The sequence below is a fragment of the Microtus oregoni genome, unplaced genomic scaffold (genome assembly GCF_018167655.1).
Source record: "Microtus oregoni isolate MIOR12 unplaced genomic scaffold, Mior012 000007F_ref0000211, whole genome shotgun sequence".
In the NCBI taxonomy this organism is placed as follows: domain Eukaryota; kingdom Metazoa; phylum Chordata; class Mammalia; order Rodentia; family Cricetidae; genus Microtus; species Microtus oregoni.
The window spans coordinates 1,880,153-1,903,942 of NW_024543066.1; the positions used below are offsets into that span (position 1 = coordinate 1,880,153).

Sequence of the window (23,790 nt, forward strand, 5' to 3'; positions counted from 1 at the left end):
GTGGCTATCAATGAATAACAAATATATGGCATATATATACACAGTCATCTTCTTCAGCCATAAAAGACAAATGAAACGCCATTTTCAGGAGAGGCTGCAGTTGGAGTCCATCAGATTGAAGGAAGATGTCAGACTGCGAGAAACAATTGTGGTTGGTCTTCTGTCATCTGTGTTTTCTAAATGTTAGAAGCATGAAGTCATGCATGTGCACAGGACATGGGAGTAGAAGAGAGACCAGGGCAATGGATGAAAATAACAGAGAGGCAGGGGAAAGGAGGAATGAATATGTCAAAGTACATAATGCAGTTGTGGGAAAATGAGGTGAAGCCAGAATTTCTCAGGTCCCTTTCCACTCATTCACAGAACAAGGATCAAAGGTGAGGGGGAACGTGACGGTGGTTGTCAGAGGAGCAGCTCCTGCAAATAGGTTTATCAGCCACGTTCAATGAACATGCCATCAGTGGAGGCTAGGCTTCCTAAAAGGCCTAAAAACAGGCTGATTTTAGAGCTCTGAGGGGAGGAAGGTATGCAGCTGGATTTTGAAGTATAGCAATTCTCTCTGTGTGTCCTCCTCCTTCTCCCTCTCTCTGTATGTGTGTGTGCTCTGTCTGTTCTTAATGGACTTTTCCATGCTGCTGGCTGAAGAGTTCTTCATTATCCCTCTGTAGTACTCTGGACATTTTAGGCAGTCTTTAGCATTTTTTTATTCAGTGCCTGGTTGTAGTTCTGCTCCAGAATTACAATGCACACTGGTTCTGATCGGTTAGCTCACTTACTAAACAGTTGAAGATTATCCAGTCTGGAAATATGCATATGAAATATAGAGAATTATCTGGTATTGTAGCAGTAATGAGATTCACTTTGATACCATGATAACCATCTTATTTTTTAAAAATGGTCTCATCAGCGTAGTGGCACATACTTGTACTTGACACACCCAAGAAGTTGAGGCCCAAGGAACATAAGTTTGAATTAACCTGTGTTACATAGCAAGCATCTGTCTCACTATAAAAAAAAAATTGTTCTGCATTGCAATATATACTTTTAGTCTTGAGATAAAATTCTTTTTTTAAAATATTTATTTATTTATTATGTATACAATATTCTGTCTGTGTGTATGTCTGCAGGTCAAAAGAGGGCACCAGATCTCATTCCAGATGGTTGTGAGCCACCATGTGGTTGCCAGGAATTGAACTCAGGACCTCTGGAAGAGCAGGCAATGCTCTTAACCACTGAGTCATCTCTCCAGCCCCCGAGATAAAATTCTTAGAAATCTTTTTTTGAAGGAAACATCATCAAACCCATTTTGTAGTTGAGGAAATCAGAACATAAAAAACTAACTTCCCAAGTTAGCATAAATAGTTGCTCCCAGAGCTGAGTTTTACACTAGAGGCCTCCGCATCCCATCCTTGTATTTATAATGATGCTGACTAATTGACCATCCTTTCTGTTCAACAGGTGTGGCTTGTGAAAACACATTCATAGAAACAACCAAAAAGAGCACTCTCAAAACTGCTTAAGAGGCTCAGAGACTTTCACTGTAAACTATACATCCTAGAATAAACTTGAAGTATATACTTCTATGGTTAGTCATAGCTGTGAATCTTTGCATCCTCTGAGAAAATATGGCTGCTTTTTGTTTTGTTAGATGTGTTTGTGTGAGCATGGATGTGGGCTCATGTGTTTGTCCAGGTGTGCATAGGTATGTGTGCACATGCATGGTAAGGCCAGCAGATAGCCTCTGGTACCTTCCCACAGTATTGTTCATAAAATCTCTCACTGCCCTGGATCTCTTCAAGGAGACTCTCCAGGTTGATCAGAAAGCCCCAGGGTTATACGTGCCCGCGAAGCTTCAGCACTGATAGTATAAGCATATGCCACCACACCTGGACTCTGGACTTGAACTCAGGTTCTAATGCTTTCATGGAAAATGTTTTACCGCCTGAACTATTATGTCCCTAATGCAAAATATATATTTTTAAAAAATAGCAATATTCAAATATTTTATTGTACAGAATAAAAAATTAGTTTATAACCTGCCATCTGATAACATATTCATTTATAATTATATTTTACTGTTTATTCACAAAGGAAATACAGGTTAAAAATAAATGACACCATGATTAAGTAATGTTAGATTGTAGCAAATGTAACAAAGATTTCACTTGTTTGTCCTGGGTAAAATCATATCATCTGAAGGTCAGAAAGCACATTTAGAAGGAACAAATATCAGGAACAAGACTGGGCAGTTGAAAATTAAAGCCCCATGCAACAAGCAGTATGACATTTTAGATGTTAAATGGAACACAATTCAGTTCAGACCGGACAGCTATTGTCAGTCTGGATCGCTGCTTGATCTACAATTTATATGGAGTTGAAGCAGAAAGAATTTTTTCTGCCTCAGCTTCTTGGCTTTTAACACAATGTTTCACAGATGTCTGACCTTTGGTTTTTAATGTGATAATGTGCTCCCAACCGACAAAAACCAAAGCTGATTGTCAGAACAGAAGTTGTTTTTCAAGGAGAATGATCCCGAGTTGTGGACATAAATGACACCATGTATTTTTTTTTTCAGGATGTCTAGTCACATCAAATGCCAACGCACTGGGAATGGTTCAAGAATGGTAGGTAAATATAAAAAGCGGCATATGTTAAAATTTGTTGCACTATTTACTTGAGAAAAAAATGGGTTTTCTTCTTGGAGAAGCACTCTACTTCACGTCTTCTGACACCTGTCCTGTCTTCCGGAGTTTTATTGTGTTGCTGTCGTGAGGTTGGATGTGCTCCTTAGTCCCGCTCCCATCAGCAGTATTTATTGTCCTCAGCACCTATTGCTCTCAGATTCCACTCTCATTTCTTCTCTACAACACACCGTGGAGTCAGATTCAGTAGTACCTTCCCCGGCATTTTGTCATAGATTTCTCAATGGATAGCAAGGAAGACAGGGGCTCATCCATTCTGTGTTACCTTGGCAGATTTTCCTCATTTGGAACTGAGGTTGTTTTGATGCCAGGTTTCTCTAGAGAACCAGAAGTGTAGAATGAATGTATATTACCAGGGGGGACTATTAATCCCTTTACAGAATGCTATCCACAGAGTCCAACACGGCTGTCTTTACACTTGAAGGGCAGAGAACTCTATAGCACTCGGTCCATAAAGCAGAATGCCTCAATAGCTAAGGGTCTGGGTGATTCCTGGAGAGTCACTGGGCTTCAGTCTCCCTGGGAAAAGCCAATACAGCTGGGCTCTGATATCAGACGGCACCAGTACCAGGACATTTTCCTCAGCAATTAGAAGTTAAGAGGAAGCAGTATAGCTTTCCCCTCTGACCTCTTTACATAGATTCTGCAGTCAGAAAGCGTTACCAGCTCTGGGGGAAGATCTGAACCCCTCAGTCATAGTTGCCTGGGAATGCCTTCACAGCTTAATCCAGAGAGGCTGTCTTAGTTGATTCTAGATCCAATTAAGAAACAGTATTATCTCCCCACAGATTCATGATCCGCAAGCTTGGTTACCTCTGCAGTGTTGAGCCATTAGAATTATCAAAAAAAAGGACCTGATGCATGGTATTTGGGTGTCAACTTTAGAAGTTTGAAATGCTTATCTTGTAAAGGGGGAATATTGTCCTGTGGGTGTGTTGGGAAGGTCACGTTCCATAGTGAACATGCCATGTGCATAGTTCCTTCAGCGTGCAGCAGACTTTATTTCTCAACCTAACTGCTCCTCAGTGAAAGCCTCTCTACGATGCAGGAGCATGGGGTATGTGCCCTCCAAATATAAGAAGGGTGAGTCCATATTTAAAGTTACACTGCTTCAGGTATTGTGCTATAGTCACACAGAGGTCTTCATCTGAACATCTTTTTTATTTTCCATTTTTTACTGCTCTTTCCTTCCATCGGCCATCTTAATGCCATTTTCCCTTATCCATCCACTAGCCAAATGGCCCTGGCTTGCAAATGTCCCAATACATGTTCATTCATGCAATCCAAGTCTCTGTGCTCACTGGTATGTTCTTCCCTGTTGCTGACTCTGAATATCGGTCAGTCCTGCACCCATTTGACATAGGCTGCTAACCATCCTGGGCATTTACTCACATCTTCTTGATTAGTGTGGGCTCACAGTTTCTTTAGATATGAAAAGCCTTGTTACTTTCATAGATTCTTCTATATTCCTCCATTAAACTCGTTTCCCTATTTGAATGGAAATGTTCCCAATCCTTAATGCTTTGTCTTAATGATCATCACTCCTCTGTGATTTCTGGTGATATAGCATGCCTTCATGTCAATCTTCACATCCTTGCTGTGACACTTCATCTCTACCTTGAGGAGGTTTATATGTTAACTACATCTCCAGGGTGTTTAGGCTGCAGAAATATCTGTTTCCAGCTGTTTCCCTGTGATCTTATCCCTCCCTCCATGTGTAACAGGTCTTCTTGCACAGTTTTCCTTGTCTTGGGTATATTTTTACAACTTCTCTATTCTCTCCTTCTTTTTCAAATTGTCTGTTGGTTCTGAATTAGTGGAGGAAGCCACATCTTTACAGATAGTAGTTACCACTACATAGCCACAAAACACTATGTACTCAGTTCTCTTGTAAACCCAATACTGTCAGACTAAATCACAGTGGAGAACAGATATGTGAACACCATAGACACAGTTCTAAGAGTTTGTGGTTCTTTGAAGTCAGAGGAGAAAAATCCGGATATTCACTAAATTCTGAAGAGAGGTAAGAGATAGGAAATGGGGGTATGAATGCATTTTTGACCACTCAGCTCTTCAATAACAGAGGTTGAAAATGTCTTTGTCATCGATCTCTTTGGTGTCCCATCACTTCCCGTGCACAGTGAAGATATCTAAAGCCTGAATGAATGGCTAAATGAAATGCTAGCTTTCTAGAATGTGTCAAATACTTTACATTATAAAGTCAGAGACAGAAAACCACTGAGGATTATGGGAACTACAGGGGAGTTGGTATGACAGATTTGCTATATGGCGTAGTTCATGCTAAATGAGTTCAGAACTCATAGGTAATCAAAGCTAATGCCTTGTAATGGTGGAGTGACATGGTTAGGCAGATGTTTTAGGAAATAGTTAGGACCTGAAGAACAGACTTGACTGGTAGGGTGTGTGGAGGAGGCTCTGATGAAGCCCCTCAGATGGTACAACTGAGAAGACATGGTTGACAAACTGCCTGAATTCAGAAGGAGCAGGCATTCTCCTCAGCTGGGTAACCACAGCACTTGTGAAAGGGAGTGACAGGGACAGAGAGCTGTTGATCGGGGGAGGGGGAGGGAAATGGGAAGCGGTTGCGGGGACGAGGCAGAAATCCTTAATAAATAAATAAATTAAAAAAAAAAGAGAGACCCAGTTTAAAAAAAAAAAAGATTTGCTAATATAATTTATTTCATTCTAGGCCTAGTCTTGGTCCTTCAAGGTTATTGACAGGAGATTTGACTTAAAGTATGGTTATTAATAGGATATCTTGACATAGGGTGTGGTTATTTGGAGTTTGGGGTATTAATATCATAATCATAATCACTTTGTTCCTTGTGTCATGGTAAAAAGAAAAAGTCTTTTGCTTTCTTTCTCTTTTTTGGATCGAGATATTTAAAGATTATAAGAAATAAACACGGGCAGCTTCAGTTTTCACTGGGTTGCCCTCCCAACTCTAAAAAAAAAGAAAAAACACTTTCATCGCCATAAATCAAAGGAGGCTTCATATAATTTCTAGGTGTTTGCAGAGCAGGTGTTTGCTCTACATCCCTATATTGACATGTGTCATCTGAAACCTCCAGGTGTCCTTTGCACAGAAATCTCTTGACTCATAGTTAAGGATACATCTCCTAAAGATCTTTCTTCCCACTTTCAGTATGGGTAAACTCTAGGTTGCCAGGGTTTTTGTTTTGCCCAAAGGCAATCCTGCCTGAATCTTATCCATCGTCCAGGGAACCTGTCCCTCAGGCCCTTTCCATTTATATCCCACCATCTGAGCAGATTTGATTTCATTAGTAGGTCGTACTGGGAGTTTTTATTAAATGCACACTCACCATTAGAACCTTACTTATGAACATTAACCACGAAGTCAAAATGATACGGTTCAGAAGCAAGTTCATGTGCAAATAGTTATTGTATGTATATTGTCACGCTCAGTAATATGTTAACTGACTGTAACGGTCCTAATGAGAAATGTACCCCATAAGTTCAGGTGTTGGGACACTTGCTCCACAATTAGTGGTTCTTCTGATGGTGAAGTTCCTGAACCTTGAGGAGGTGGAAGAAAGTACTTGCTGGAGAAAGCACATCGCTGGGGATGGGGTTTGAAAGTTTATGTTCTGTCCCACCTCCAAATCATTCCTGGTTTCCCAGAATCCCTATGTAATGCTATCAGTGAGTTTCAGCCCTGCTCCAGCCAGCTGCTATGCCATCCTTACCATTATGGATGTTCCATCTGGAGCCAGAAGATAAATAAACCCTTCCTTCTATGCATCCCTTTGGTCATGGTGCTCTATATCAGCACCAGGAAAGCAAATGACACACTGGCAACTAGCTTTCCACATTTATTTAACTCGAATTGGGAAGGAGTCAGAGTGTTAAAATATATGTGTATAGCTTTAACACAGTGAGCCTGAGACCACCACTCCTGTCCATAAGAATAATTCCTCTGTTTTCACAATGGAAACCCCGAGGAGGCATCTTTATTTCCTATTTAAACTGCAGCAGAAGTACTGGGCTATTTATCAGAAGAAAATACAAAAATACATATGATGTTTGTTAATAACAAACTGATGTTTGCATAATTCAGTCAAGCTGGAGAAGTTCGCTATTAACTTGCCAACAAATCTCATTCAGCTGAGCACCGCATTTACGGAGAGAGGGAAATCAATTTTATCAGTCACGATATATTTGGATGAGAGATCAATGTAAATTTTTGAATATGCCATTTCTCACTTTTTCTCCAGAGAAGGGAAATCAAAATTTTCCCATTATTAACTGTCATAAAAAAAGGCATTCTTGAGATTGATTTCTGGGTGGATAGTGATAGAATGCCAGATAGTTGGAAATGCAAACATTTGCTTAAATTTGTCTTTCCTCTTATAGAAATTCTACAAGTATCTCTTTTCTTGCCCTTTCTAAATAAGTGAACTACACAATCATAGCTTCTTCTGGCTCCACTTGTAGTGTGTTTTGGTTCTTGGTGTGTGGAAGTAGCAGTCTTATTTGTGATCTAAAACATGACACACTGGGAGCAGTGAGAACCGTGGTGAGAGGCAGGCTGGTGGTCGCGTTTCTGTGACACCCTACCTGAGGGAAGGAGTCCGGCTAATGAGGACAGGGGCCACTCACTGATAAACAGAGAAGCTTGAGATGCCATCCAGAACGCTTCTCCACCCGGTCAGGAGCCTTTGGCCAGACAGACAAACAGAAAACAGTGGCAATCACCTTAGTATAGCTGCCTTATATGGATTCTTCTTTGGGTAGTTGTCATTGATGCAGTGTTCTCGTGACCAGGCTAAGGAGGTATTTCTCTGTCAGTCACCCTTAAAGTTCTCAGTCGACAAAAATCCCTTGTCTACCAAAGTATACCAAATAATAGGAAATAAGAATAATAGTAAATAACACTCCAGCTTACATCACAAGCTCCAACTCTGTAACTCTGAAATCTGATAGAGCACAGTGTGAGGTAACGATTTTAATGAAGCGTTAGACAAAGTCGTTGAAATAGACCCTCCTGTCATGTTGTTAGTCAAGGTAAGGTCACTTAGGATGCAGCAGATATAAGGCCATTGTGACCTTCAAGCTACATCTGAGAAACAGAAGGGGAAATCCCCATGTGACACCTGCCCTCGGCGTGTCCACAAGCAAGAGTTGGCATCTTCATAATAAATATTTTTCTAAGTATTTCAGTACCATAAATATAAAAATCGAACATGGTTTCTAAATCTCAATTCTCACAGGTTTCTGCCCTCTGGATACTGGGCATATGTTTATATGAATACGTACAAAAATCAAGGGAAGCAGGCTAGGCCTGGTAATATAGACTAATGACACCTGGGGCTCAGAAAGCTGAGACATGAGGATCATGGGTTCAAGGCCAATCTGGGCAACTTAAAGAGACCTGTTTTAAAATGAAAAAGTAAAAGGAGTCCTGCTTTTGTTTCTGTTGTTGTTTTAACAGACTCAGTGATAGCACACAAGTCAAAGGAGACCCTAGATTCAAGGCCACTATCTCTGCAATAAAAAAGCTAATGCAAGCTAATTCAGGAACAAATCTTTGGAAAAAATACCAAGAGAGATATACACCTACCCCATTACTCCCTCTCAGACTCTCGTGAAATATCTTTCTATCACAGATTCCTTTCTTCCTGTGTTCTTCAAATAACAAAAGAAACTTGGGCATTGAGGCTAAAAAGGACCATCCATTGACAGGTTATCTCATTTGTGAACAAGGGTAGAATGAGTAACTTAACAGACACAGTTGAACAAGATCTTTATGATGTCGGTCACAGTAACACTGTGAAAATCAATGAATCAAAAAAGAAATAAATCAAGATTTTTTTCTGTCTTTTTTTTCCTGAAGACAAGGTCTCATGTAGCCCAGGGTAGGCTGGGATTTCATGCACATGCCACCATGTTAAACTTCAGGATAAATCCTAAGAAAATAATTTTAGGATAGAGAAATTTAGTTATTCAAAATTGGTATTTAATTAAAATGATCATATTTTTTGTCTTGGGAAAAATGACTTAGCTCTAAATTCCATACTTAGGTCATGTATGTGTGGGAAACCTATTTAAGACACTTAAGACATGTATGTGTGTAAATCCCACATACAATACTTAAGGCAGGTATGCATGAGAAGTCTACATAGCAATGTTTTTCTGTTTTTACAGATGCCAGACTCCCTCCCACCAAAATGTCTTTGCACATACTGTTATTGAAAGCGTCGGGGCTGTTACAGCATCACATGGTTACCTCCTTTGCCACTTAGCTCAAGCAGCTCCTCTGGAGGCAGACCTTTCTCTTTTGCTTTTACAGTAGGCGTGGTTTAGGGGACTAACCCTGTACTTTCTAAGGATGCTCTAATGGCTCCCCCTAGCAATTGCAAAGCAAGTCAATGCTGAGTTTCCATGGAGCCCATTCTACTCCACTTTGCTGTAAGAACTACAGCCAATTACGTTAGACACTTTTCTTATTGCTGTGATAAAATACCCAACAAGAGAAAAGTGTGGAGCCTGGAGTGTGTTTTAGCTCACAGTAGAAGAGCACACTTCAGTGTATCTGGGAAGGCATGGGGTGAGAGGAGCCTGAGGCAGCTAGTCACATTGTGTCTGCTGTCAGGAAGAGGAAATGTTGGTACTCAACTTGCTTTCTCCTTTTGAGAAGCATATTTATTATTATTTTTATTTTTGAGATCGCACAGTGAGCTTTCCACTTCAGTTAACCCAATCTAGAAATTCCTCAAGGGAACTCTCAGAGAGGTGTGTTCCCTAGTGATCCTAGATGCTGTCCCATTGACATTACTAACTCACAGTCCAGCTGAGGTCATGGCAGTCCCTAATAGAGAAATCCAATGCTGATTCCAGAGGAAGGATGGGACTCTCACAGGACTCCTCATTTATACAGATAGAACCCGAGGAGTGTGTGTGGGAACTGACTGTCAGGGTGGGGAAACAGAAGCGACTCACGGTTGGGTTGTCGATGTGCACCAAGCAGACTTTTCCTATCAGATGCTGCAGCTCGGGGAATTAGAAAGTGATCTCCTGCCAGAGAGATGGGGGAGAAAAAGAATTAACACTTGAAAGTTCTCCTTTGAGAAATATGATTCTTAGAACTAGAAATTTAGAAATCCAAGCAACCTTAGTTAGTGATTATAAGTGAATATTTCTGATAGAACTGGGGATTCAACCACAGAATTATTCTAACTGTATCCATTTTTCATATTATATATTTAAAGTGTTGTAATCTATAAGCAGTCTATTTATCTGTACAATCTATAAGCTGTCAACTACTAATTTACCATGAATCTGTAACATATATTTGTCATCTCTTTTCTATCGTCTATCATGTACATATCTACAACTGCATTGTTGAATGTACACATATATATGTTTGTGTCTGGCTATAAACTTATTGTTCAAATTTAAAGCTTTTATGTGTGCACTTTATTTTATCAAGAGCTAGAATACCTGCCTTTTGGTTGTGTTCACTACTGTATCTCTATAAAATATTCCTTGTCTCCATATTAATCTTTATTAAATAATTAAGACACAGTCAACAATCTTTAGTTTGTACCAATGTGAATGTCATCTTGATTATAGTAATAAAGTTTGTTTTATTAGTTATAGACATGGCTAGAATTCCCAAGAAAGCGTGATCATATTTTATGATTTCTTATCACATTCCAGTTGAGGTATTTGTGCTGACATCTGCATGCTTTAGTCCACCAGTCCATTACTCCACAAAGTTTTGGTTGAATAAAGTACATACCTTCCTCTTATGCTTTCTTCTCAGACATCTCTTTGGATCTAGGTGTAGATAGTCAGTATTACATCTCATGCGGAATGGGATCGTGTGATTGTGGTCTCAGGTTTGAAGACTTGGTTCCTTGAGGATAGAACCTTACTGCATCTGGACTCTTTATCCTCCACAGTTTATGGTAAACTCTAAGGCTGCCTTGGGAAATGACATCAATCCATGATGTTGTCACAGAAAATCAACCTTTTGCGTTTTAACTCGTCTGAGATACTTTGCTAACATGGAAGCAACACCAAGATCTTTATTTGTTTTTGTCACCTGTGTATGATCCATTCTCTCTGACACTGAGTTTCCCATCATGATACTTTCTAGGCTTTATTTTTCCCCAGCAGGTATCCTGGCTAGGAAGGTGAGGTGTGAGGGGAAATGGTGCAGCTAATTCATAAACAGGGGAAGTGAGTTCTGGTGTCTCCTCAGAATTGGTCTCTTCCCCATCTCTTGGCTTCCTATCGCTCAGTTTGGCAGGAATGTCCTGTATTTTAATGGGTGTTTCAGTTCAACTAAATTTGGCCTGTGGAAATCAGTTAAGATATTTTTACAGTTGTTTTCCTATCCGTTCTTAATGCCATTAAGCTTTCTCTTTCTCTGACAATGGAAGAAGAAAGAAAAATGCTAAGTGTGATTCATCAGACACGTAAATGTGTGGGGTGGTTTTGGTAGCCATCCTGACAGAACTCTATAAGAAAGCCCCTGTGCTAAGGAACTCCTCCATATTTCATACATGGGTACTTCTTTATTTTAGAACAATAATCCACTTAAGGTTATTGCTATTGAGGGAAAATCACAGTATTCATTGGAACCCACTCTTGCTTTGCAACATGAATCAGAATCCCCTAATGATTCATATTCCCAGGAAGTGAACCTTGGTCTATAGCCTAACAGTATAGCTACAGCCAGAGGCACTCACATTACATGGGCCTTGGGGCTTTTTTCCTCTTTCCTATGTTTCCAACAGCCACTGAGACCCGAGAAGGGCTGTGCATCTTTGTTTTAGCTTAAAAAATTGAGTGAATGTATTGCCACTGGCCAGATCCTGTTCAAATTTACTTTTGATCCCAAATGAGTTTTATTCTCACAAACATTAAGAAAGGAAAAAAAAAGACCATCTTTCCTGCTATTTCAAAAATGTAAGAGAAAGAGAGTACATTCTTTGCCAATACCTGAGCAGAGTCAAGAAAAAAACACAACATACAGGGTCTTGAAGAAAACAGTGCTAAAAAGCCATTAGCTAATAGCAAAAAAAAAGTCAAGGAGCCAAGTCTTGCGACTTGAGATTAGTGACTGCAGCCATGCACTGTTTCTGAAGTAGCTCTCTACAGAGAATATGAAAAAGAGCAACAGAATCGAGCACTGTCTTCAGGTTTGGCCTTGTTATAACTCATATTACATGTGCTCTAGTGGCCCTCTGCCTTCCTTGAGAATATCCCACCGTCCTTCGCCACTGCTCCGGGCATCAAAGAGGCAGAAAGCAGTGGTGAGGCCCAGGTTCAGCTGTGTGAGGGAAGCCACTTAATGGCAGGGAGAGAGAGTTCATGCCTGTTCTGTCAGGAAGCAAAAATAATGAAGGTGCATGTCACTGGCCTTCTGGAGCCATGAATTCTCAGGGGTCGTGTGAAGAAATCACAGTTGATTAGAGTTAGCTTGTGACCAAACACAACCTTTATTTGCTTTTCTTCTTCAAACTTGGTACAACTGGTGACCAAGCTTCTATGACCCTGACTTTCAGGTATAACCGGTGGTGTAGTTATTGACACATGTCACGATGGAGGCACCGTGCCAGTGAGCTTTAACAGTTGTGCGAGCACCTGGCCTGCTTGTATTCAAGATGTTTTTATAGGAACTACACGTGTGTGTGTGTGTCTGTGTGTGTGTGTGTGTGTGTGTGTGTGTGTGCATCTGAGGGTGTCTGTGAATGGTTCTTCCTAAGCCTGACATAAGGGCTTGAGTAAACAGTCCAGGAAAGCATCCATTGCTTCCCCAGGTGCATCACTTGGTAGAATGAGCGCTGCATGAGGGCCTCTTCCCGCATGAAGCACCTGCATTTGAACTAGTATGTTACTGTTGTCTTAATAATTCTGCACTGAAACAAATATCCTAATAAATAGCTTAAATTTAACACTAGCCTCTCTCCTAATGCTCCGTGCTCTGTTGGTGTTTTTGTTGTTGTTTTCTGTTGTTTTTGTTTTCTATTTTGTATTTTTCTCTTAAAGTCGCTCTTCTGAGTTGCAATTGATACAAATAAAAGCTCACATGGAGTGTGTTAGAATGAGCTTGGACACCTATGGCTGCCGGTATTAGCCTGACAACCAATACACTCAAGGGCCCATCACCCTCAGAAGTGTGGCCTTCTGTAGTGGTGAAGCTGTTTACACAGATTAAGCCTCTGACGGAGGCTGAGAGGGCATCATCACAAACTGGGCAGTAAATGGATCCTACTTAAAGGGGTAGAATGAGGTATGAGCATATTTCCCAGTGTGGGCTTCTGATGTGTCACACATGGGTAAAGCTTCTTCCTTCCTTCCTTCCTTCCTTCCTTCCTTCCTTCCCTCCCTCCCTCCGTCCTTCCTTCCTTCCTTCCTTCCTTCCTTCCTTCCTTCCTTCCTTCCTTCTTTCCTTCTGTCACTCACCCACCCTCTTACTCAGCCACTTGTCCTTTGTAGAAGGAAGCATTTGTTCTTTTCTCACCATGCAGAGGAATAAGTCAACAATTCTTCTGTCTGACTACCAGATATGTTGGTGTGCTTGTCCCCCAAACTCCACAATACCAAGGTAGCTATTGATATGACACCCATTTCTTTTTAATCTAAGAACTAGAATCATTTTCTATACTCCCTTGGTTACATTTTAAGACATACCTCCCTAGGCCTGTTTGATTAAATTATTAGACTTGTCAGAGAGCTAACGTTCCCTCAGAACAATACAAATTAAACTGATTGGGTCGTTGAAATTATTTCAAAAGATGAACAGTCATAGAATCGAAATAAACTAGAAAAAGTGGGAAATCTGAGTAACTAAATCTCCTAGGAAACATGCATAGCAGATGGTAAAGTATCTAGTCCTGTTGTTATAAATAAATTTCAAAGACACTCAGAGCAGCCTTACAAAGTTTTACTGCACTAACAAATGACAGGCAGCCTCTGCAGCAGGCAAGAGATGCTCTGCCCCCCTTTGAGTCTCCTTAATTTAAACGCATTTCTGCTCATGCCATCTCTGCCTGTGCTTAGAATCTGCACACACATTCATCTGGAAGCCACACAAGCCTATTTGGGAAAAATTGCTCATTTTTTTCCGGGGACTTTTTGTGCTTTTCAGATTATGATAGTACCAACTCCTACAATAAGACTCAAGTTGATGTTGGAAAGGATGCATCCTCTGATTGCATGCAACCCTCTGCAATGAGGCTCCACCTGCAGCCTTCACAGGAGCAGACACTGTTCTAAATGACGAGGATCAAAGCCTAACCACCCAACTCACTGGCCATGAAAATAGAGCTATGCAACCCTCAGATGGGTCATCCGTTACTGGTCTTGACTTTATCTCACAGGCTGTGAAAGAATTAGGCGACATAGAGCATGGGAATCGTTCCTGGAGCATAATAAATACCCTCATTAAAGCTCTCCTTACCAGGAGGTCATCTAAACTCAGACACAGCTGGATCATCCTCCACTTTCAGTATTTCAATAAGAAACAGCTTTTCATTCAATAAATTTCATATTGAAATAACCCAAAACTTTACCTATTACTATTTTTGTGTTATTACCATAAAAGATGTTCATATTAACACATGTCTCTGAGTTGTTCATGCATGTTTGCTCATCAAATTAGTAGGAAGCTCATTCATTCAGATCCAGGTTCACATTTGCCTGCACACTGAGAAGCTGGATGTCCTAGACATGTACAAACCATTTTCCAGGTCTCAATTCGCCGTCTGGACTTCGTGTGTGAGAAACAAAAGCACATAGCTCAGAGGTATGACGTGAATGTCCTATGAGAGAGTTCACACCAGAATTCTTGGTGTGCTCTGGCACTTAGCATGCATAGTGGGCTCTCAAAAAGACTCTAGGTCTCTGTGTATTATTAATATTTTAAATCTAAATGACTGTAGACACGTGAAGTACATTTCCTTAGGTCTTTGTGACTCTCATTGAAGGAGACTCTGTTGTGGGGCATTTTCTTGGTTAATGACTGATATGAAAGGGTCTGTCCTGCTGGGATGTCACCCCTGGGCTTGCAGTCATGGGAGTTCTAAGAAACCGGGCTCAGCAAACTATGAATAGCAAGCCAGTAAGCAGCATTTCTCCACGGTCTCTGCTCCAGTTTCTGCCTCCAGGTTCCTTCCTTAAATTCCTCTCCCGACTGCCTTTCGTTCATGTTCTCTCATCATTTTTAAGGTGAAATAAACTCACCTCTGAAGTTGCTTATGGTCATGGTTTCTGTCGCAGAGATTGAAAGCAAACTAAGACAGGTACTTTTTTAACCACTCTTCCTGCCATTTCAAAACCACCACTAAATTTGGCCACTCCTGCTGCTGTGCTACCTTGTCAGAAAACATTTGATTATGTCTGGTGAGTTACCCAGAGCTAACCTCATGGATAAAACTCCTCTCTACTTGTTCAGAGTCTCCCTGACCCTGTCTTTTACATATCATGTAGCAAGGAGCCCAACAGACTTGCAAGCCTCCAGTTATGACTGTAAGCCATGTCAGGTGTGTTCTTATTCTATTCAAGTTGTCCTTTCTAACTCAGTGGGGAAATACAGACTTACAAGATGATAAGTAGACCAAATTGAAGTCACAGAAAGCTTGTGTTATGTTGTTCCATTTGAATATTATTAATAAGGCTTATATTTTTAAGAAAAATCATAAGTATGGTATTTCAAACAATCTGACTAACACACTACTCATTGATTTATGCAGACAGAAATAAATGAATTAAGTAGATAATAATGTTTTGTCAACTTACTGGTTTTATGTTTACCATCACTGTTATAATTGCAAATATCAACAGCAAAAGATTTTTTTTCTCTTTTTTATTACTTTATAAATAATACCAGTCAAAATTCCCACTCTCTCCCCTCCTCTCACTTTCCTCCTGCTCCCCGCCACAAACTTCTCCCCACCCCTCTCCAGTGATTAGAGAGGGCAAGGCACCCTGCCCTGTGGGAAGTCCAAAGCCCTCCCCCACTACATCTAGGCTTAGGAAGGTATGCATCCAAAGAGAAAAGGATCCGCAAAAACCAGTACATGCAGTAGAGACAAATCCCAGTGCCATTATCATTGGCCCCTGAGTCTGCCCCAATTGTCAGCCACATTCAGAGAGTCCAGTTTGATCCCATGCTTGTTCAGTCCCGGTGCAGCTGGAGGTGGTGAGCTCTCATTAGCTCAGGCACACTGTCTCAGTGGGTGGACCAACCCCTTGTGGTCCTGACTTCCTTGCTCATATTCTCCCTCCTTCCACTCTTCAACTGGAACTTGGGAAAATTTAAAGCTATTAAAACTTTCCTATTTCGATTCCCTACTCTTTATTGTAATTTAAAACAGGTTGTGATGCCTATCCATATAGCAGACATTTGAAAAATCTGTTTGCAGTATAAGCAAAGTAATACCACAAAACTTGAAGTCATTAGTATTTCCGAATCTTTAGAAAATAAAATGGCAACATACAAAGTAGTTGGTCAAATTTCTCTCCCCTTTCATTCATTCATGTTTCTACATTCATGTGCTTTTGGGTCTTATTGTACTTCATATTAAGTTAGAAAGTAAACAGGCTGCTCCTTAGATGTTGCTGCTTCTATTTTGGCTCTTTGGTTTGCTTGTGAAGTTTAAGGTAGCCATGGTTACGGTAGAAGGACACATAGCAAGATCCAGATATGAAGCCAGAGCAATTATACCCCTGGCTCAGCTCTTGTCTGGCCCCTGTCACATTTGGTAAAACCAGAATAGAGTGGGCAACTACTTTTAAGAGTTTGTCATAATAATTAATGAGATAATTCAATTCTTTCATCTTAAGAGAAAATCCGGAGACTTGTCTATGCCAGGAAATATTAGCTATTATCATAAGGATTATTTTTCTTAATACCTAAGCCATTTACTGGCAATAAAGTTAATCATCATATCCTTCCAGGAAAAAAAAAAGAAAATTAGTTCAAATCTTAAAAACTCTTCATTTTTAATTCAGGTTTCAGGCCTCATGTAAACGTCTTGAATTAGATTGAGTCTGATTGGAGCAGTAACAGTACCTCTCCATGTTCTATGTACTTGAGAGTCTAAAATGTCAGAGGACACAGACCATGGCACAAGAAACCAAAAATTGCACTTACTGTTCAATGAATCAAAGCCATTGCTAAATCTTGTAAAGGGGAGATGAAATTCCTCAACTCACCTATGAAACTCTGGGAAATTCCTCTGAAACAAAAACAGATTTTCTTTAACTGCTGTGTAAATTTTGTTTTAGCATGATCATGAGAAAGGAGAGAACAAAGGATGGTTAGTCCTACAGATGGGAATAGTTTTTGAAAATAAAATAAAACAAAAACAAAATCAAAGAGTGGTTGTAAGATGAGAGCCAGATTTCTTTGATAGACAATATAAAGCAGAGAGAAGGGCAGGTGGCTAAGTCAGACTGGGGGTGTACACAGCATTCTGAAACAATGGCTCAGGCTACAGACAAGCAAGCAGGACAGGACACCTGCATGACCTCATACTCCTCCATAACAATGTGAACGTGAGTGATGTATTTGACTTGTCTGTGTTTTAGATTTTTCAATGGAACTTCAATAAAAATAGGGACAATGATCATGTATCCTTCATGGAGTTTTGACAGTTCAGTGACTTCCCATGAAGAGTCCCCAGCGGCAGTTGGATGGCTATTAGGCCACTGCGTGAAGATATCGGCTATGTTTGCTAGTTAGCATCTCACAACTTTAACTGAAGATTTTCTACCAGCTAAAGTTACATATTTCAAGAAATTCCTCACCACCAGAAGTCTTAATTATTAAAAATATAGACATATGCAAATAAGAACATTTACATAGGATGGATACAGAAGCCCCACTAAGTACCAAGTTTGGACAGACTTACTGTGTCTTTGAGACTTTATTTCCCATGGGTCACTGTGCTGTCCTCTGTGCAAAGCTCTACACACACACACACACACACACACACACACACACACACACACACACTTTTTTTTTGTAGCTGTGACCACATTCACAAGCCACATCCAGCTATTTTATGACCTTCCTTACAGGTTTACTTTTTAATGTGAAGTTTAAGCTATTTCTCCCGAAGGGAGAAAGGTTTACAAGCCAACTAACAAAGGAAACATTCCTGACTTTGTAGCGAGAAGAATCTTGTTTGTTTGCATTCTGGTCCCACCACTTCCTAACTTTGTGATGCTAGCAATTTATAACCTTTCCAAGTGTGTATTTCCTCCCCAATATGGGCTAATAATTTGTACTTTACAGAATTGTTTTGAGTGTTAAGTATAAATTACATGCTGTTTAAAAGTGTTTGTATACAGTACCCAACGTCTGAAAGTTAACATTATGAATATGATTTTAACTGTAAGCTATAGAAGAAATAATGTAGCCCAGATTCTTAGAATCCATCAAAACAGGTTGTAAAAATGACTTAAAGAAACATCCACCATAGCAATGACTAACATTTTGAAAAGCTTTATTTTTCCATGGAGAACCATATCGCAGCACAGCATTGTGCCTCTGTGTTCTTCTTGTCAGGAAGGGTAATATACATGATGCATTGACTAACTACTAATGAAAGTTTTTATTCGTAAGACACAAAATATTTCCCAGCACAGAGCACAAGGTCTTTGTGCTCATGTCAACTCTAGAGTGGAACTTTGGAAAAAGAAGTAGAGAACGTGCTTCTTTCCTTAGACATCAAAACGTGACGGTAAAAATGAAAGCAAAATACCATATGGCAGAATTTTTGTTTTGAAAAGCCTGCCTGAAAAGTGTGTTTAAGTATCATGAAACCGCCAACCGATGCCACTTTAAATATTCTGAGATAGAGTGTCAATTTCTTAATGGCACATGCTCAGTTTACTCAACATGTTCTAATGTTTGCTCTGTGGGGATGAATATCTGTATCTTCCCGAGGGGTAGGGCTAAGAAAGACATTCCTTCTTCCGCACCTATAAGGGAAAGCAAGCACGTTTTTCTCGGTCATCACAGTGGATCAAGCAAGCAGCACAGTTATTACTGTGTTATTATTATAATGCACTTCTAACCTGAAGACACTCAGGGACTTAGTTTAGGCAAAAATTCAATATATGCTCTTTGTTAAGACTCAAGTTGCTTGTTGTGAGTGCCAAAGTACTTTATTTGGACACTTGTTTTATCTTGTCTTAGTTAGGTTTTTATTGCTATGAAGAAACACCATGACCATGGCAACTCTTATAAAGAGAACATTTAATTGGGATGGGTTGCCTACATTTTCAGAGGTTCAGTCCGTTATCATCGTGATGGGGAGCATGGCTGTGTGTAGGTAGATGTGGTGCTGGAGCTGAGAGTGCTAGACATTTGTTATTTTTTTAAAAGAAGACTATATGGATACAATTACATATTACACTAATCGACAAAGCAATTAATTATTCCATAAACGTAAATGTAGCTATAATAATGCTATTCAGTAAATTCTGTATAAAATTCAGATGTTCTCTACAGTAGACTGATAGTGACTATTCTCAAGATTAAGCATTTACTATAGAGCTTCAAACTGGGTGGTGACTTATCTCAGCAACTTTTCCTTCCTTCATAAAAGGGTATCATTTGCTTCTAACTGCCTTGCTCAGTATTGTGTGGCTGGGCATTTTACAGTCACTGTTAAGTCCCTGTGTTTTTTTTAAGTAAACCTTTTGACCTTGTTAAAGTTGAAGTTTTGAGCTGCAAAAGTATCTCAGGTTTATGCCTCATGTGTGCTCTAATATCCACAAGACACCAATTAGGTTAGGTCCAGGAAAAGCTGTAAGACATGTGCAAAAATTAAATCTAAATGAATTAAAATTCAAGATGAAATTGATATTTTTGCCTGACATTCATTTAGAAAATAGGCCTGGAAGAACCCTATGGCTGTGTGTGTCAAATTATATTCATGAATCCAGTCCTATGTATCTAAAACTAATTATAATCACGTGCAGGCTTTTTGAATTATAAAAAGAATAAGTGAATAAGTTACATATTTATATAGAAAATTAAAAGCAAGATGTTCTTACAAATTTGTCAGTCTAGATATTTTAAATAATTATTTAACTGTTATCATTGGTGTCCTAGTATAACTACTTTTACCTATTTACATATGTAACTAAACATTATTAGTTCTTGTGTATTCAGAAAGCAAACTAAGAATTCTTATTAGAGTCTCAGTAACTGCAAGTGAAACACATAAAAACAAACCCCCATGTATTTGTGCGAAAACATTCAATTTGAAAAGTCTTTGATAATTTTGTTGTTAACTGATAATTAAAGAAGATAGCAAGGGGCCGAGGAGATGGCTCAGTGGTTAAGAGCACTGACTGTTTTTCCAGAGGACCCAGGGTTAATTCCCGGTACCCACATGGCAGCTCACAACTGTCTGTGACTTCACACCCTCACACAGACTCACACATAGCCAAAACACCAATGCATAAAAAGATAACTAATTGGATAAAATGAGCACATTGAAAACTAATACAAACAGGGTCAGGGGCTCAACAGTTAAAAGCAGGTGCTGCTTAGCAGAGAACCTAGGTAGGGGTCTCAGCATTCCCACAGTTGATCACAACCACATGTAACTCCACTTCCAGTGGATCTGATGCTGTCTTCTGGTTTCCCTACAGTGGAGTAACATTGCAGTTATCTCTTTTTGCCTGGCCATGATGAGATGGTAACTTTAAAACTTTTCTTCCCCTCTAAAATGACGAAGTTAACTACTGAGGCTTAACTAATAGTTAAGCTATGGAAATGATGCATGAGTTCCTTAATTACGTTTTCCTTCATATGAAACGTGATATGTAGAGGGTCTTGCATTTATTAAGAATGTCCTCCTAGAATGGTCAGTGTCAGGGAGCAATGGATGAAAGCTGCCTCGGCCTTTGTCACGAATCAGTAGTGTGAACGTGACCTCTTTGACCTTCAAATGTGAGACCAGCCTAGTGAAGGAGATGGAGTCTAGACATATGTGGAGACAGTGTTGATGATTTTTCTTAGGTCCAGGCAATAACTAAATGAAAATTCGCGACTTCACAGGTGCCAATGTGTTTTAACTCTCATTCATTTTTTGTCTTCTTTTAGGGCTTGTTAAAATGTTTACTTTTAGATGATTAAAATCTTCGCTCTCTAATTGTTGAATCTAGAAAGTTGAATGTACTCTGTATTAGTGGATTTTCTTTATACTTTGACCAAACACCTGATAAGTAGCAGATCAAGGAAGGAGGTGGTTATTTTGGTGGCAGTATGAGGGTAACCCAGCTGGATAGGAACCCACTATCCTTTGTAATCACATAGGGTTCATTAGATCTCCAACAGCAGGAACTTTTTCTCATTCTTCAACCATCAAATGTGTGGTTATGTGGTATTTAAGTGAAGTTATACTTCTGTTTGACCATTCTTATTACCATGTAAAACCTCCAGTTTGTGAGTATCAAGCATCCAACTAAAAGTGAGGTTATGAGTTAAAGGCTGGACACAAAATTATCTCAGAGCGGTCATCCAGTGTTATTCAAGAGGGCTTAATTCTGGCCTAAAATCATACCCCTAAGTTCAAGTAAGACTTCTAATCCTGTTATCACCTCCAAAATAGCACTCTCTGCTGTTCAGAATAATTCCCACAGAATACCTCTATTCCCAGATGAACTCACAGCTCTTCTCACAATGAGTCAGCTACTCTGGATTCTTGCTCTTAACTAGTACTCTTTTATAATTCTTATTTTAGTTTTTTTTTTTAATTTTGTTATCTTTTCTCTTTGCACACTTGTGTTGAGAACTCTGAATAATGCAGCCATCCTCTGCTATAAACTCCTCATTATATAATTTCCTAGGCAATGAATTCTAGATAATCTTTTAGCTATTTGAGCCAAATTCTAATACAAAGTTCAGTATAACACACATACACACATACACACTGAGTTAGGGTTATCATTGCTGTGATGAACACCATGATCAAAGCAACATGGGTAGGAAAAGGTTTGTTTGGTTTACACCTGTAGATCACAGTTCATCATGGAAGGCAGTCAGGACAGGTAGGAGCTGTTGCAGGAGCCATGGAAAGGAGCTGCTTACTGACTGTCTCCTCATGGCTTGCTCAGCTAGCTTTCTTATAGGACCCAGGATCACTTGACTAGGGATGGCAGGCATCCCACTGGCCTGGGACCTCCCACACAAAAAGCTAATTTAGAAAATGTCCTATAGGCCTGCCTACAATCCTATTTTATGGAGACATTCTTTCAAATGAGGCACCTTCCTCTCGCATGACTATAGGTTTACCAAGTTGACTTAAAACTAATGGGAGAGAGAGAGACAGAGACAGAGAGACAGAGAGAAACAGAGACAGAGAGAAAGAGAGAGAAAGAAAGCCAAAATTTTAAAAGAAAAATTGATGTGTGCTTTCCCCCTCCCTTGACTGTGCAGGAAGGGAAAAACATTGTTTGTACATACTTTATAAGTGAATTAAACTCATTTTAGTTTTTGAGAGCATTTTGTATTTTGCAGAGACAGCATCTTTCCCCGATCCACTGGCAAGGAAATCACTCTGAAAGCAGTTAGACTGTTTACCATGTGCCACTTTCCCTCACATTTCATTTTAATGCAAATTCCCCTTCAAAGCTAATATTGAAGCACAGTTTCAATAATTCTAGCTCCTTCAGCCAACGTAGAGTGTGGCTGTACTTACATTTAAGCATTTCCACACTAAGGTTACAGTCTTTCTGTTGGGTCTTTACCTCCTGAGGTCTCTGGTTCACCTAGGCGATCCCTCCTCCTCCTTATCATCAACCACCCTGCTCGCTGTGCTTAGAGCTCTCATTGCCATCTGATATCCACTTGCCCTTTATAAACTCAGTGTCATTGTTCTATAGAGTGACTGTATCACTCTAAAGGGAATAGACACGCCCATATTATCTGTTTTACTTGCATATTCAATAGCCATTATTGCTGTTTCATTAAGCATTTGTTTTCTAATTTTGATAGCAAATCTAGGCTTATGTTTCAGAAATCAGCCTAGCAGCATGCCTAAAACATAGAAACCACTGGAGATGTGGGAGATGAGCAGTCAGCGAAGGGCTTCATAGACCCTTAAACACATCCATAGTATTCTTTTTCTGTTAGGACAGTCGTATTGCCTATACAAATCCAGCAGAAATAAAAATCACTGCTAAATAATCATCATGTTAAATGACAGGACCTTGTCAGCTTCTTTTGTTGGGGATGATGCTCTGTGTTTCAGAGAAAAGGCTTTTCAAAAAACACACACAAATTAGCTATAATATATGCATGCTTTGTTACAGCTGAACAAAAACCACATAGGAAGAGAAAGATAAGTTACTCTTTCACAATATTAGAGTCGTCTGCTGAAATGCAAGAGTGAGATCCTGACTCATGATGAAAAATTTCTTTGAGTTACACAAACATCATTAAAGTGGAAGATACAAACCAGAAAAGCAAAGTTAACCCACTTGTGTATGTCTGTATTTCTATAGTTTACATCATAACATCTTTGGATTTTTTATAGGTATCATCTCCAAAGATGCCTTTGATTAGGATGTTTGTTTTTAGTGTCTTCATACCTCAACTTCATTTCAGTTATCTTAAGGGATCTATTCTAAAAGTTATATACTACTTAAGTGTGAAAAACTACAAAAATTATGAATATCATAGTTGTATATACATCTATAGAAGAAATATATGTATCTGCCTATTCTGTCAACCTCCAAGATAAAATTTCAGACCTACTTAAAGTGAAAGCATACATATATACACACAGTTCATAATCTCAAATGTGGTTTGACTGTGAAATGTCCCTCATAGTCAGATTTGTTTGATTACTTGGTCTCCGGGTGACAAGAGTCATTTCAGAAAGTGGTAGAACCTTTGGGTGGTTTGCTGTTCAGTCACGACAGGTGTTTTTCATAAGTTTTTGAAAATATTCCCTTTGAAAGTACATGGAAAATGTCTCCTGGAAGCTTGGTTGACTTTGATTCACTTTGAACCCGTAGACCACTACAGGAGAGACATTTGTATATCTGTGTCAGAGAGGTTCATCAT

General features: G+C 39.5%; 1 long non-coding RNA gene across 1 annotated transcript in view; it reads left to right on the forward strand.

Annotated features, from left to right (window-relative positions):
- Positions 1-23,790, forward strand: part of LOC121450849 — a 49,540-nt gene that overhangs the window by 20,710 nt on the left and 5,040 nt on the right. Inside the window, exon 3 of the long non-coding RNA XR_005974642.1 lies at positions 2,576-2,624. This is a non-coding gene — a long non-coding RNA (uncharacterized LOC121450849). The remainder of the gene's footprint in view (positions 1-2,575; positions 2,625-23,790) is intronic.